Source organism: Humulus lupulus, chromosome 1 (genome assembly GCF_963169125.1).
Source record: "Humulus lupulus chromosome 1, drHumLupu1.1, whole genome shotgun sequence".
NCBI lineage: Eukaryota > Viridiplantae > Streptophyta > Magnoliopsida > Rosales > Cannabaceae > Humulus > Humulus lupulus.
This window is the reverse complement of record NC_084793.1, coordinates 72,817,116-72,832,545: the sequence shown is the minus strand read 5'-3', so window position 1 is coordinate 72,832,545 and position 15,430 is coordinate 72,817,116. Positions and strand designations below refer to the sequence as shown.

Genomic DNA, 15,430 nt, shown 5'->3' with positions numbered 1-15,430 from the left:
CAAAATGGGAGGTTAAAGACCCAAAGTGCATAAAAGATTGTGCTGGAAGCACTATGGAAGCTGGAGGTTTGACACAACCGCAGCCAGTGGGAGTGTACCATGTGGCGTGACTGGGCAAGGGGCAAAGGCTAGAGAGGAGGCGAGTCACCAGGTCGAGGCCAGGTCGCTGGGTGGGTTTCAAGCTGCTAGCTTGCTGGCTTGCGAACGCATGGCGCAACAAAGGCATGCCACCTGGCGCTGGGGAGAGTGGAAGGAGGCAGTGGGCTTGGGCTTTGAAATGGGCCTTTTTGTTCCAAAAATCTTACTTTTTACTTCTTTTTTTCACCTTTACTCATTTCTTTCTCTTGCTTTTTATTAATGCCCAAATGAAATTAATTCCTGAAAATTAAACAAAAATTATATAATATTAATATTTTCAATTATAAAATATATTACAATAACTCCATGAAAATATTAATTAAAAAATAATTTATTTTACACTTTAAAACTAATAATTTGGCATTTTTGGGCACTAATCACGCGTACACAGGCACTCAGCTCACAGTTCACGTTGGGCAAGTAGGGGACACAACCCAAATCAACTTGCTTTCACGACCAACGTTTCACATGCTTTGCCGATTTCCCTCACGCTCAATGCGATGGCCAAGCATCAGTCATACCATACATTCACAAGTAATTTAAGGCTAATAGGCATACCAATTCAAGGCTAATAAGCATACCAACCAATAGCTCTAAGTGCATATACTAGTTTTCTTACCTTAGGTCCAAGCACTAGATCATTAGAAACGACCCTTGAGCACGATTCCCTTTCGAGCCCTAGAGGTACCTTAGTCACACTCTTAATAAAGGATATCCATTAATATCGAGCGAATACAGGTTTCAGAATTGAGTCCCAAGCCCCCAGGGACCTCAAATTCTACTAAATAGTGTAGTAGAATCCTTCCCGAGCCCTTAGGTTTGAGTTCCCACAACTCAAAACCTCATTTGGCTAATGCTCCAAATTAGCATCTTGGCGCACCCCTGAAGGGTCGCGACTTGCCCCAAAACAGAGAGCCCTGAAGCTGATTTCCCAAGAAACGCGCTGCGGCGCAGCTTACCAAGTGTCGCGACACTATTGCGATTTAGAGAACTGCCTTAGCCCTTGGGTTCATGCGGGCCGCGATGGTCCAAGAATAGCACTGCGGCGCCACCCCGCGAACTTAGGTTTCCAACATTTCCCAGTTATTTCCTCCAAACCAAATTCATAAAAAATAATCCCAATGGAGTCCCAAGGCCATAACTAAGCCTCAAAATCATTATAACCCAGTTCAAACAACACAGAAACACCAAAACTTAACAAAAATTTCCTTAATACCAAAAATCCATCTTGAGCTTCTAAGCTCAAAAACATAAAGAAACCAACTAGAAAATTCACCCAAAACAAAGCATAAACCTTACCTCTACTGAGCAATCTGATCCTTAAGTTTTTCCTAATTCAATTTCTGCTTCTCAAATCTTCAAATTCCCTCAAATTCAAAGAACCCCTAAACCAACTAAGAGAGAAAAAGAGACAGAGAGAGAGCTAACGAGAGAGAGAGAGAGAAAGGGAGATGGAACTGAGCATTGTTTCTGATTTTTCTAAGGTTTCTACAAAACTCTAGTGACTAAGGTAATCCAAGGCTATGGAAAAGACCAAATTACTCCTAGCTTTTACCTTGGTTCTCTAATGCCCTCAAGGGCAAAATTGTCCTTTGCCATCATTTCCCCTCTAAACAACAAATAACATCACAAATTCCCAATTAACCTCGACATACCCAAATATTCACTAAATAAATTCCCATTAACCGATAAACCCCAATGTACTAAATTATTAAAATACCCCTAGGCTCACCCCGAGTCGGGTATTAAACCCTGTAGTGACTTTTTGCTAAATTGCTCAAAAGGGTCGTTTCCTGCCGAACTATATTCACATAATAATGTGGTCTCACTCATATAGCATATATAATAAAATATACCTTCAACAGGTCCAAAATTACGAAAATACCAATTTTAACATAATCGGGCCTATAAGCACATTTAATACACCTAAACAAGCATCAGCATCCATAACATGATATAAATCATATAATTCACATACTCACATATTTATTCAATTAATTACCACATAATTACTCCATGTGCCCCCTGGCACGCTAATCAAGGCCCTAAGCCTTAATAGAAATTTTGGAACGTTACAACTATCCCCTCCTTATAGAAATTTCGTCCTCGAAATTTATTCAAACATGCTAGGATACTGGTTTCGCATATCTAACTCTAACTTTGGAGTCAAGTGCTTTACCTTTCAATTTCTTTGCAACACTCTCGCAAAAGTGACAGTCTCATTCCTTAAGAGTTTATCCTTTCTATCTAGAGTTCCCACTGGCTTCTCTTTACGTAATAAGTCTCACTGTAATTCCAGGGTCTCTTAACCCAAGCAGGGGTAGTACTCAACACCTATTTCCTTTGCAACGACACCAGTAATACCTTATGAACCATTGCCCATGTTGGGGTAAGGCTAATCTGTAGTCCTTTGGCCTAGTCCTTGTTAGGATCTCAAAAGTCTAACAAACCTAGAGTCAAATCTTCTTCTTCTTTCCAAATGATCTTATCTTTTTATCAACAGTACTTAGAGAGGCACAAGGTCTCCTATCCTAGAGCTCCATGTTCCCATATTTAAATTTGCGAACTTTTATGTCTTTTTGATAAAGCAAATACTCCTCCTCTAACAATCCTTAATACATTCATTGGATTTCTGGACTGTTTCAGAACAAGAATACTTCCTGTCTCTCATTTTGTTCCCCGGAATGGGTAATTTTCATTTCCTATCTCACAATATCTTATCCCAAGTCACTCCGGTGTCGACCGATATTCACCGTAACAATCTAATCAAGGGATCGTACTTACCTCAATGTCCTTAAAACTTTCATACTCAAAGTCTAATGCTTAAAGTCTGAGTTGTTCCATCAGGTTGTCAATTTGTCTAAATGTAACCAATAATTCAAAATTCCACTATTATACTCATCGCCCTCTATGACCCTTTCCAGAACATGGGAAATAAATAAAGTGTTTCAATCCGACACTATCGACTCTGGTGCCCCATAGAGACGTACAATATCCTTTCTCATATATTAATTCTTATAGTAACTCACTCACACAAACAAAAGTGTGTTAACTTAGTATGTCGAGTCACAACTTCTCATACAAAATCATTTTACCCGAAATCTAAGGCGATCCATCCATAAGGTCCATAATTATATTCACCCATACTAGCTGTGGGATGCCCTAAAGTCATAATAGCCTCGCTGACCTCTGATATTCATCCCTCACTCATTGAAGGTTAGGTAGTGAGGCCCCTGAAATTCTGATTTTAGGTCTTAACACACATTCGAAATTCCTGGATACAATAAGCAAGATGGGTTGTATAGGATTTATCTTGAATCTTAACCTTGATGCCAACATTCATCGGAACACGTATTTGATCCTCATATCTTAACCTATCCATATTAAAATAGTAGGGTTCTTAGCCATTCGTACAAGATTTTCTTTCTATATTTCATTGTTTGTATAGGTATATCTCCCAATTATCAATCATGAATTCTATACCAATCTTGGTCATTTCCTCATCTGACTTCATTGTAATCCATTGTGAATCATACAACTGGCACAAACCTTTCCAACTCAAGGTGTCAACCTCCACTTTATTTTTCCCTGGGTAATAAAGGATTTCACTGTCAGTCCTTCACCAGTTCTCATCAAAGCCTTTATCTCATGTTCAGCCCCTATGGGTGACAAAATGCTTTACCTTTTATGTTAGTGTATGTACTTCTTTCCCATAAATGTTGTCACCTCACCCTAACTGCGGCTATCTAGCAATATTGTCAACTCAAAGTCCCGTGTAAAACATCTATGTTCTTATTCCTTTAACCACTATGAAGTGTGAACAATCACCTTTCCAGTCTACACACGGGCACACCCTAGCCCCTAACGTGCCGCACTATGAACTCCTCATTTTTAAGCAACTAGGACAGTATCCACCATACCGTCCATATTTATCAATCAACCACATATTTATACTTATACTATGGCGTGATAATCAACTTTTATTTCAACTTATGAAAATCTAGTACCCTACTATCCATTCAGACAAACTTTAGGTCCTTACATTACTTCAATCAAGGGTATGGCAGTGCCACAATGCTTTTAACCTCTAAAACGTTCATTTGGCCAATTCCTTACTGCTTTTATCTTAACTAAATCATGCTTGATCCTATGACTTCCCATAACGTGACCTTGAACATCACCTGGAGAAATCAGAACTCATCCCTTCTGGAACCTTACTTGCAATCCCTGCATCCTTAGCTTCTGTGATATCAAGGAAAAATGTTACCCGTGTTCTGTTTCTAACTGGAAGTAGTCCAAAACATTCTCGATTGATCCAAATAAGACTTATCCAAATCATTCATGTACTCTCTACTTGTTGAATTTAGTTGAGCCGCTAGAGCATTGGTTAGTTCAAGAGCCTTCACTGAAAATCCATCACATCATACTTGGTGCGAGAGGTAATTCTTGAAATGTCTCTTTCCTTAATCCTCAGCTGGTAATAATCATATCGAGGGTCAATTCCTAAGAGCATTGTCTTATCTTGCAACCAGACCAATGAATCATCCATTCTTGGCAATGAATACCTATTCTTAACAATTACTTTATTCGGCTATCCATATATAGTACAAATTCTCACAAACTTTTCCTTCTTCTTAACAAATGGTGTTGACATATCCTGTTGTGAGAAGCTCTGTCTAATAAATCCCAAAGTCAGATAACTTCTTCGACTGAACCTTTAATTCTTTCCACTCAGCTGGTGCCATTCTCCATGAATACTCGGATACCTCTATCCCTGCATTATTCGCGTGGCACACTCAATCCCTAGATGCAACAACAATTCGAGTGAATCCTTGAGAAACCCATCTGAAACCTCACTGGCCAATCTAGTTTCCCTCTCGTCTAACTGATATAACCCTGGTGGTACCCACCAAAACAGCTAGGAATCTCGTGAATGCAAATGGGTCATTTCCTTTTAAACTCAGAAGTCACCATCTTTTCTTACAGTCCATGGTTGTCCCTTACTTGGTAAACTAGGCTATACAAAGATTCATACCAAAGTCTCCTATAACCAACTCAATCAATTTTCTGCTAACTCCATATCTCATGTTTTGCTTCCCCAATAGCAAGGGTCGTCCCAACTGCCTGAGCGTAGGTAGAAATATTATGTACTGGGGTGATCATGATGCCCTGGGCCACCCCAGAGCTCAATCCTCGAATGAATCACTCCTTCCGGGCCACATCAGTTCGTACAAGATCAAAAGCAAATTTATCCAACCCATCAAATTCATTGACATACTCTATCACTATCATACCACCCTGAACTATATTCATAAACTCGTTGGTCTTTGCAATTCGAACTGCGTCACAGTAATACCTCTCATTGAACATTTGTCTGAATTCTTCCCAAACCATCATGACAATATTCCAGCTCTAGGATAACACTTCCCACCACATTCAAGCATCTTCTCGCAACATTTACGTGGCACAAACAACTCTATCATTGCCTACCACTCCCATATAGTCAACGATAGAGCTAATCATGCCCATCCACTATTAAGCTCTAAACGGATCTAGGCCTCCCTCGAAAGCTAGAGGATAATGTTTCTGGAATATTTCATACAATAGTGTGCAACTATTCTCACCCTCATGTTGAGCCAAAACTGTTGCCACTACTGGCAAAGCAATCGGAGCAACGTTCCCTGGCATAACCTGTCATCTCAACCACTTAATCTCTTCCTCTTGCCTCTGCATTCTTACTTGCATGGTAGTAAACAACTACTCCCAATTCCCGGGGGCAGATGGAGGGCTCTGGCCCTGATTATCATCTGCAGCCTCGATATTAACACTCTCTGATCCAATTGACAGCCATGGATAGATAACTTTTGAGTCTCTCTATAGTCAATGACTTAACCTATCAGGCATGATAATCATATCCAGAACTATCCCATGAACAGAACCAAACAACACAATAACCACATACAATATTTATACCAGAACACAGGTCTATAAAGTTCATGAATCAATTAAAAGGCATTGCTCCCACAAGATATATATATATATATAGGTCATGCTCTCAATTCTCGCATGTAGATAAGACACATATGTTCAATTAAGCAATTAAGCACATAATCATGTTATTGGATACCAAACTGTCAGACAAGCTTATCTTTAGCGACGAGTGTACATGCCCAGCCAATCTTTAGGAACCCTTAACCCTAGAATGCTCTGATACAAAGTTGTAACGTCCTGGTTAGCCCAGATCGTTACATTGTGAGTTTAAAATGGTTTTTAACTCACTAAGCGAGTCATTTGGACTAAAATGTGTAATTAAAAACTAAACCAAGGTTAGGTAATAAAAATTTTGGTAACGAAGTAATCATTTTTCATTAAAAGTGTTTAGTTTATACATGGGATCCCAAAAAGTGTTTACAGACTGATAAAAGACAAATAAAATACAAATTAGCCGTCCTAAGTGCAAAACAGGGTTCAATCCTAGTTCCTCCAAGCAATCCTAGTCATGGCGGTCGAGCAGGCTGCATATGTACACACCGCCCCTAATTCTCTCCAACTCATGGCGGTTCCAGCTTACTTGTAATGCCATGGTTAGCCAAGACCATTACACTGTGTGTTTAAAATAGTGCTTAACTCGCTAAGCGAGTCATTTGGACTTAAATGTGTAATTAAGGACTAAGTCAAGGTTAGGTATTAAAAAGTTTGGTCAACAATGTGATTATTTCTCATTAAAAATATTAGTTTATACACGGGATCCCAAAAAATTATTTACATGCCTATAAAAGACAAATGGAATACAAATTAGCCATCCTAAGCAAAAAAAAATCAAGGTTCAACCCTAGTTCCTCCCAGCTATCCCGGCTGTGGCAGTCGAGTAGGCTGCATATGTACACACTGCCTTTGAAGCTCTCCAACTCATGGCTGGTCCGGCTACCCTTTCCCTTACCTACACCACATAACACCCGTGAGCCAAGGCTCAGCGAGAAAACTTAAATTAACACACACAACTGAGCAATAGTATGATAACAATAGACTTAAATAAATAAACTAAACCAATAACAAGATATAAGCAACCATCTCAATAGTAATATTTAGCTCAATCAAATGCATAAACCAATCTCATCAATCTGTACAAATAGTTAAGTGAAAACAACACTTCTATTTATTGTGTAATGTTCAGGCCCTGCACCTTTAGGTCTTATCGGCGATCCTGACACACTTAGGCCGGGCTGCATTCCGCACGCTTGCTATCAGCCCCCGATGCCCTTAGACCGACCTTTAAAATAGATATAATCACATATATACATTGCATAACAAGCAATCAAAGGCAGCATATTCAAACATGCCTGCCCAGATGTTCTCAGAAACAGATATATTCACCATCACAACATATTCGTTAACAGGTGTCTAAGCCCCATTCACAACCTGGGTGCAGTTTTCTTACCTCGAGTCATGAGCTGAATGTCTAGAGTGGTCCCGAGCACGATCCTTACTCTCGAGCCTTAACGGTATAACCTAATGAAAATGTGGTAATGGATAACAATTAAAATCCTAAACTAATTAAAAGCTTTAAAGGTAACATAGGTAGTAGAATCTTTTCTGAGCACTTAGGTTTGAGTTCCCGAGCTTGAAAATCTATTTTGGCTATTTTCATCAATTAGAGTCGCGGCCTAGCCCATTACAGTCATGACGCGCTACAAGTCAGAGCCTAAGGCTTTCTCTCCTTGGGGACACGGGCCGCGATGCCTGGGAAAAATTACAAAGGCCCCTCAGCCTCCTCACACACACGGGTCGTGGCGCTTGAAGAACAGGGCCACGAATTGAGCCCAAAACCCAAAATTCCTAGCATTTCCTTCAAGCCAAACCCACCAAAATTCATCACAGTCTAAAAAAAAAAAAGTATACCTCACAAACATTTCCAAACATTGTAAGCTACATATAAACCCCCAAAATCAGTCTAAAACATTACCAAAGTCTAAAATCCAAACCATGAGTTTAAAATTCAAGAACACCAAAAATCAAACTCAAAATTAAATAAAAACATAGGAATTTACTTACCCCTACTTCAAATTACGATCATGAGTTAATCCTCAGGTAATCCTAGCTTGATTCCTCACTCTCTAGGCTTCAAATCCTCAACTTTTGCACCAATTCTCCAAGAGTTTTCAGTAGACTTCTATGCACACCAAGGGAGCAAGAGAGAACTCACAAGAGAGGGAGAGGGAGTGGCTGAGAGATTGTTTCTAATAACTTCCTGAGGTTTCCCTGAATATATCCCTTAACACAAAAGACCAAAATGCCCCTATCCTATCCTTAATCTCTTATTGTCTTTAAGGGAAAACCCATCATTTACCACATTTCCCACCAATCCTCAAGTGGTACTATAAATTCCTAATTAATCCAGGCGTGTCCATTTAATCACCAAATAATTTTCTGTTAACCAATAAATCCCAAATACGCACTAAATCCTCGAAATACCCCTAAGCTCGCCCCAAGCCGAGTATTGGACCCCATTGTGACTATTCTGCTAATCCACTCACTAGGATCACCTCGAGCCGAATACTGCAAATATATCCTCATAATAATGTGCTCTCAATCATTTAACACATATAAGAACATTTATACCCTCAACGGGTCAAAATTACAACTATGCCCTTATTAACAAGAACGGGCCCACATGCATATCTGATACACATAAACATGCATATATAAATATATTACCATATAAATCATGGATGCTACGTAGTCACACATTTATTCGATTAATTCAACATATATATCCTATTATGCCCTCCAGGCACCGTAATCAAGGCACTTAGCCTTAATAGTGAATTTGGGACATTACAACTATCCCCTCCTTATTGAAATTTCGTCCTCGAAATTTATTCAAATGTCTTGGGATACCAAACCCGCAAATTTGACTATAGCCTTAGAGTCTAGTTCTTTACCTTGCTATCTCTTTGTAACACCCTCACAAGAGTGACAGTCTTATTTTGTAAGACTTTATCTTATTTATACAAAACTCCACTGGTTTTTCCTTGTATAATAAATTCCGTTGAAATCCTAGAGTCTCCTCACCCCATCAGTGGTAGTACTTAGCACTTATTTCCTTGACATTGGCACTAGTAACACCTTATGAGCCTCTACCCATGCTAGGGTAAGACTTATTTGTAGGCCCCTGGTCTAGTCCATAGTAGGATCTCAAAAGTCTATCAAATCATGAGTCCAAACTCCTCTTTCTTTCCCAAACTATTTTATCTTTTTAGTCCACAATAATCAGAGAAGTACAAGGTCTCCAGTGTTGGAACTCCCCGTTCCCATATTTATATTTGCGAACTCTTATGCCCTTTTAATAAAGCAGACACTCCTGCCATAACAATCCTAATAACTTCATTGGTCCTCCGGACAAATTCTGAACCGCAATACTTCTTGTCTCTCATTTCATTACTCGGAACAAGTACTTCTCACTCCCTATCTCACTGTACCTTATTCAGAGTCACCCTATTTCATCACCATGACTATTCAATCAAGGGAAAATACTTATCTAAATGCCTCAAAAAATTACACATTCGAGGTAAAATTCTTAAAGTCTGTGTCGTTCCTTCAAGTTGTCTGTCTATGTGAAGGTAACCAATAATTCTAAGTCCTCTACAACCCTTTTTCAGAATTTGGGAAATAAAGGGTCTTAATCCGAAACTATCCACCTTAGTGTACCATAGAGACGTACAGTCTCCCTTCGCACATATGCATCTTGTGATACTCGTTCACGAGAAACAAAGTGTGCTAACCTAATCTTTTGAATCACAACTTTTTGTATCCACTCATCTTACATGCATTCTAAGGTAATCCACCCTTACGGTCCATAACTATATCCCTCGGTACTAACTCTATGATAGCCCTTATGGCTTCTGATTATCATCTCCCACTTGCTAGACGAATTAGACAGTGCACCTCTCAGTATACAAATTTAGGTCCTAATACCATTCAAACTTCCTGGATACAACAATTATAAGGAGGTAGTACAAGACTCATCTAGAATCTCCACCTCAACGCCAGCTTCCATCGGATTACCACTACAAGAAAAAATGCTTTTAATAACACCAAAAATGTGTTATCAAAACATACCATAACACTTTTTGATGTGTTAAGACCGACTATGTTATCGTAGGTCAGGGTACTTTACATAACACTTTATCATTGTTATACATATGTGTTATTATACTATCAATGATAACACACTTTCTGTGTTATTTTAATAAATAGATAAGTGTTTAATTATATTATTTATAGTCGATTATATAACACATTTCAATACTTATAAATTTGTATTATACTACACTTTAGTATAACACATTTTTTGTGTTATACTACACTTTAGTATAACACATTATTTGTGTTATATAATGAAGTTTGCATAACAAAATTCTTTACATAAAAAGTGTTATTGTAATAGATATTATAACACAATTTTCATACTATTTTAATATTTAGATAATTTCAAATTCTCATTATATATTCATTTATATAACACTAATTTATTCTATTATATTTTAATTTTTTTTTATATAATTAAAATTAGCTTTCTAATATATACTAGCATCATCAAATGAACTTGATTTTCAAATAACAAAAAGTAAAAACATTCAAAATTGTATTAACAATCCACAAATTAGTTTAAAACATTCAACACCGTCATCAACAACAAAATGTTCTTTAAGTATTCAACTAGTCTTAAATATTCAACATATTGAAAAGTTACTACTTTCAACACAAAATATTTTACAACTGCCCAACACAAAGCATTCAAAATTAAGTATCCTTTTCTATTTCGCTTGTCACATCTGCAAAATAAACAAAGAAATATTTTATTGTTAGTATCTAGCATCACAAATTACTTCAAGAAAAATTCTATGGAAATTATATCCAAGAGAGGACACCACATACAAAATAATGGATTCACAACTACACCAAAGAAAACAAAGAAACCAAACACTAAATTATAAGACATTGGTTCTTTTTTTAGTATGAAAATGTACCTCTTGGAATAACTTTTTTAGAAGGCCATGAAACTGTGGAACCAACTGCTTCTTGTATTGTAAGCATCGCATTATTAGGGCGAAATAAGTAAGATTATGGTACAATATCAACATCAACCCATACTCGCATAAAGTCTGGTCCAAGAGGCTTTAAACAGTCAAACCACTGAAGGATTTATGGGAACAATACATAATAACTTAAAACAATAAACTTGACGGAGCATTGTGAAAACATTAAGAGAAAATAACAATCCTTCCTCTTAACATGAAGATAAACACAAATGGGTTACTGTCACCAGAGAGAAAAAATGGCCCAAAAAGTAATCTGATACTAATATCAAACATCAATATCGATAAATTTACTTGTTTAACTTTCATAATAAGCATTTGATCATGGAAGATCTATAGATAGACTAAGTATAATAGTCTAATATATTTGCATAAGGAGATTGTGCATATATCATAGAGGAAAGTAATGTAAACATCATAGGAAGTAGGTTTACAAAAAAGCATGCAACAAATTATATTGAGGAGTTTTAAACAAGACAATCTGTTTCTATAAATCTTAAAGCCATATTAGTGGTGGCAGTAAATATAAACTTTATTCCAAACATCAAGGTTCGTTTATCCTGTTATGAATTATGCAATCTCATTCTCTCTGGTTTTTCTTCAGATTTCACAAGTGAAAAAATGAGAAGCAGTAGGTGTTGCCAAAAGGCAACCATGAAGTCACGGATCTGTTTTAAAAGGCCCCAACAAAAGCCTAGGCTTATGACCCCTAACTTGAGGCAGAGAAGTAGAAGGAGAGATCATAGATATATATAGATGTGAAGGCTGCACTACTGTTGTGAGTGACAAGGTTACATTTTGTACTTAATAATGAGGCTGCAACTCATTTTATATACGAACAAAACTACTGGTCCCCAACAGAACAACATTTGCCCCTTCATATATATTATTATGTTAAAAACATCGTTAATATTTTGTAAAATTGATGCTTATGAAAATGTCATTTTGATAGATTCCAAATAAACATAAGAAAAATAGTATACCGTTTACTAAATATATTAGTTTATTATTGTGATGGACGATTAAAGTAGTGTGTTTCTTTGTAAGAGGTTTTTTAAAGTTTAGATATTTTAGGAATTGACTTTCATGATAATGGCTTAAACTAGCATGCACTATACTCCCAAAATGAATACCAAACTAAGTATATGGATGGAGAAACTATTTGTCCGTACGTATGTGATCAAGTTGGAAGCTTTTTATCCTTAAAAGAAAAAGCAAAATAAATCAAAATCTATCTAATAAATTAGAAAACGAAAGCATATTGCAACTTGTACAAATGGAGACACATTTAAAAAAGGAAAAAGATAAAAAATTTACTTGTAATAATTTTTTCTACATGTGCCTCCACTCTTTTAATTATAATCCAAGAAAATTTTAAAGAAAAAATTACAATAAGCTGTCAAATTTCTCTCTCTATATGTATAAATCCCATTAGACTAAAAGCAAAACAAAATGAAAGGAGGATATTTTCATATCTTATGTCTATAGAGAAGGAGACTTAAAAGTTGGCCACCACTTTTTAAAGTGTTCTCCATCAACAAAGAAGCAGACAAGAAAATAGATATTATTAATAATAATAATCTTAGAGCATTTATTTCCATTTGTTATTATGATAATGCTTCATAGAGAGAGAGAGAGAGAGATAAAATCATTAGATGAATGAACCTGGTATTAGTTGATTAGAGATGTGAGTAATTCGAGAGAATATGGGAAGATGCTGATTGTGGTGGCAACTTGTCAATAAATAATCCGTTTCATTTCTTTAACCCCACACTGCAGCTACAGTATATAATAAGCATGAAACAAAGAAGATATGCAGTAAGAAATTGATTGAGCTTTAAATTTATAGGTGAGTTTGATGCAATTTAAAATTAAGAAACAAGCTGACATAACATGAAAGTCCTGTGAAAAAAATAAAATAAATGAATGCTCCCCACTAAGATGATACTCATAAAAACAGCAAGTGAAACAAGATGATAGTATTAAGAAAGTTAAATGCTTAAAACAAATTGAAACTTCAGTGGTAACTGTGGAACAATAAACTAATCTCATGAAGAAAAATAGCATGCAAAGAAAAAGAAAAAGAAAATACATTAGCTTAGCTTTAGCTTTCAAAATGTTAAAAAAATAATTACCAATGCCTCTTTAATCTTTCATTATGCTCTAAAGTGCCTTACTACAAGGTTAGTACTTCTTGACTCAAATTCTTATGATTATATGAACCAAATAGGATTGGACTATGTAAGTAGGGGGGAAAATTGTGAAACACAAAACCCATTCTTAAGTTGCACTCTCAAGAACGAAATAAGCATTCATAAACCCAACGCATAAACTAAAGTGATGCCACTATATCAATCAAAGAGGACAACAATTCTATCAATTAAAGAACACAAGATTTAGTCAATTCCAAAAACTTGGCATATAAATAAGATAAATATATATCTAATTTCTTAACTATTAGAAAGAAAAAAATTCAATTCCTAAAAATTATTTTTAACTAGCATGTTATTCTTTTTCAGTTCATTCTAAGAAATACTTGTAACCTGAAATGTTCAAGAAATACATGCATGATTAGAAATGAAATAATTTTTTAGTTTTATGAAAAAAGCATTCATTCGCTATTTACTTTTAACAATATTAGTCCATTGATGCATTTTCACTAACACCCACATCATCCTATAGAAGTATCACTCACTAAATTTAACAATATTAGTCCATTGAGACATTTTCACTAACACATGGTTTGCATTACAAGAAAAGAACCCAATAAATATCTGAAAAACAATTAAATCTGCTAAGCAAGCTTAAGATTAGTAAGGTCAAAGAATTCTTAAATCCATGAATATAATAATCAGGACAACCAAACCCAGTACAAAGTTAAAAATACACACAGTTAAAGCCTAACCAATGCAGAAATGAAATCATAAGTAAAAGAAGCAAAAATCTGCCAATATATTATAACCTAAGACTAAATAAAATACCTAAGACTATAATAATTACAAAAGCAAGGTCAGATTAAATAAAATACCTAAGACTATAATAATTACAAAAATAAAAGTAAGCGAAATGCAATATCAATAAGACAAAAAATTAAACAATTTATGAACTACACTCCAAAACGACTCTTAAAAAACTGAGTATTGACAAGATAAGACTTCCTAAATTTTGACTTTTAAAAACAAATATTCCACGACTGTTTTATATTATACCATTGGACAGAAACAATAAACCTCTAAAAGCCAACTCAGATTTGGGTTAGAAAAAATCAAACAAAGGATAAAAATAAGGATGATGGGTTCAATTAACATAATCAAATAAAATATCCCCTAATTTACTAGCCTAGCAAACTGTCACAATCAACACAAACAATTCAAACAAATCAAACAACACACAAGTTTTCATCCATATATCACCGCAACACACAAAATTCTCAGAACCTACTTCACTAAGACATGCAAGTTTTCAACCTTTCGTTATCACCGCAACACACATAATTCTCAGAACCTACTTCACTACGGATGAATATCTAAGATATCCAAACTCCATTAAAGTTATACAATTTATATTAAAAATTGTGAAAGATTTAAAAATAAGAAAAATCAAATACAACATACCTCTTGCAAGCCAAGTACCAATCCAATGCTTTAACATCAAATTATATTATAACTCACAGGAGACAAAGACCCGAACATGAGGCGGTCTGAGGTGCGCCTTGAGGCAGTCAGGTTTAACCCGAACATGCTAGCACAAGAGCATGAATAAAACTGCATTACCACTCATAACTAGAGATCTACAAGTCCAACTTAACAGAGATAAAGCTCTCAGGTAAAGATACTTACCATTCTCTCCATAACCGGTTTTACTTTCAAGAGACCACTAAGGTTGACACATCCGTCAGAATCCACCTATATTTAACAAATTATTATCAAGATAATATGCATTTAGGTCCATTTTAAGAACTAAAACATTAAAAGTAATTAAATACTTTCTTCCAAGGAAAACTAAGCTATGGTAATTTCTTTTTGTGAAGAAACTTCTTTGTCTTATTAATAATGGGGAAGAAAAAAAATACAAAGAATAGAGATCAAGGGACTATCTCAATAAGCTGAAATATAGCTTGAAACAGAAAACAAAACATAGTAAAACCAATAATAAAAGGGTGAGCCTGTCTTATATGCTTCATACTAACCTAT

The 15,430-nt window shown here is 35.8% G+C and overlaps 1 long non-coding RNA gene across 1 annotated transcript; it reads right to left on the bottom strand.

Moving 5' to 3' along the window:
• Positions 1 to 10,979: 10,979 nt before the first annotated feature.
• On the bottom strand, positions 10,980 to 15,088 carry LOC133802912 (uncharacterized). Its single transcript, XR_009877706.1, has 3 exons — positions 14,852 to 15,088; positions 12,903 to 13,016; positions 10,980 to 11,303 (listed from the first exon to the last, which is right to left on the bottom strand). It is a non-coding gene; the product is annotated as an uncharacterized LOC133802912 (long non-coding RNA).
• Positions 15,089 to 15,430: the final 342 nt, after the last annotated feature.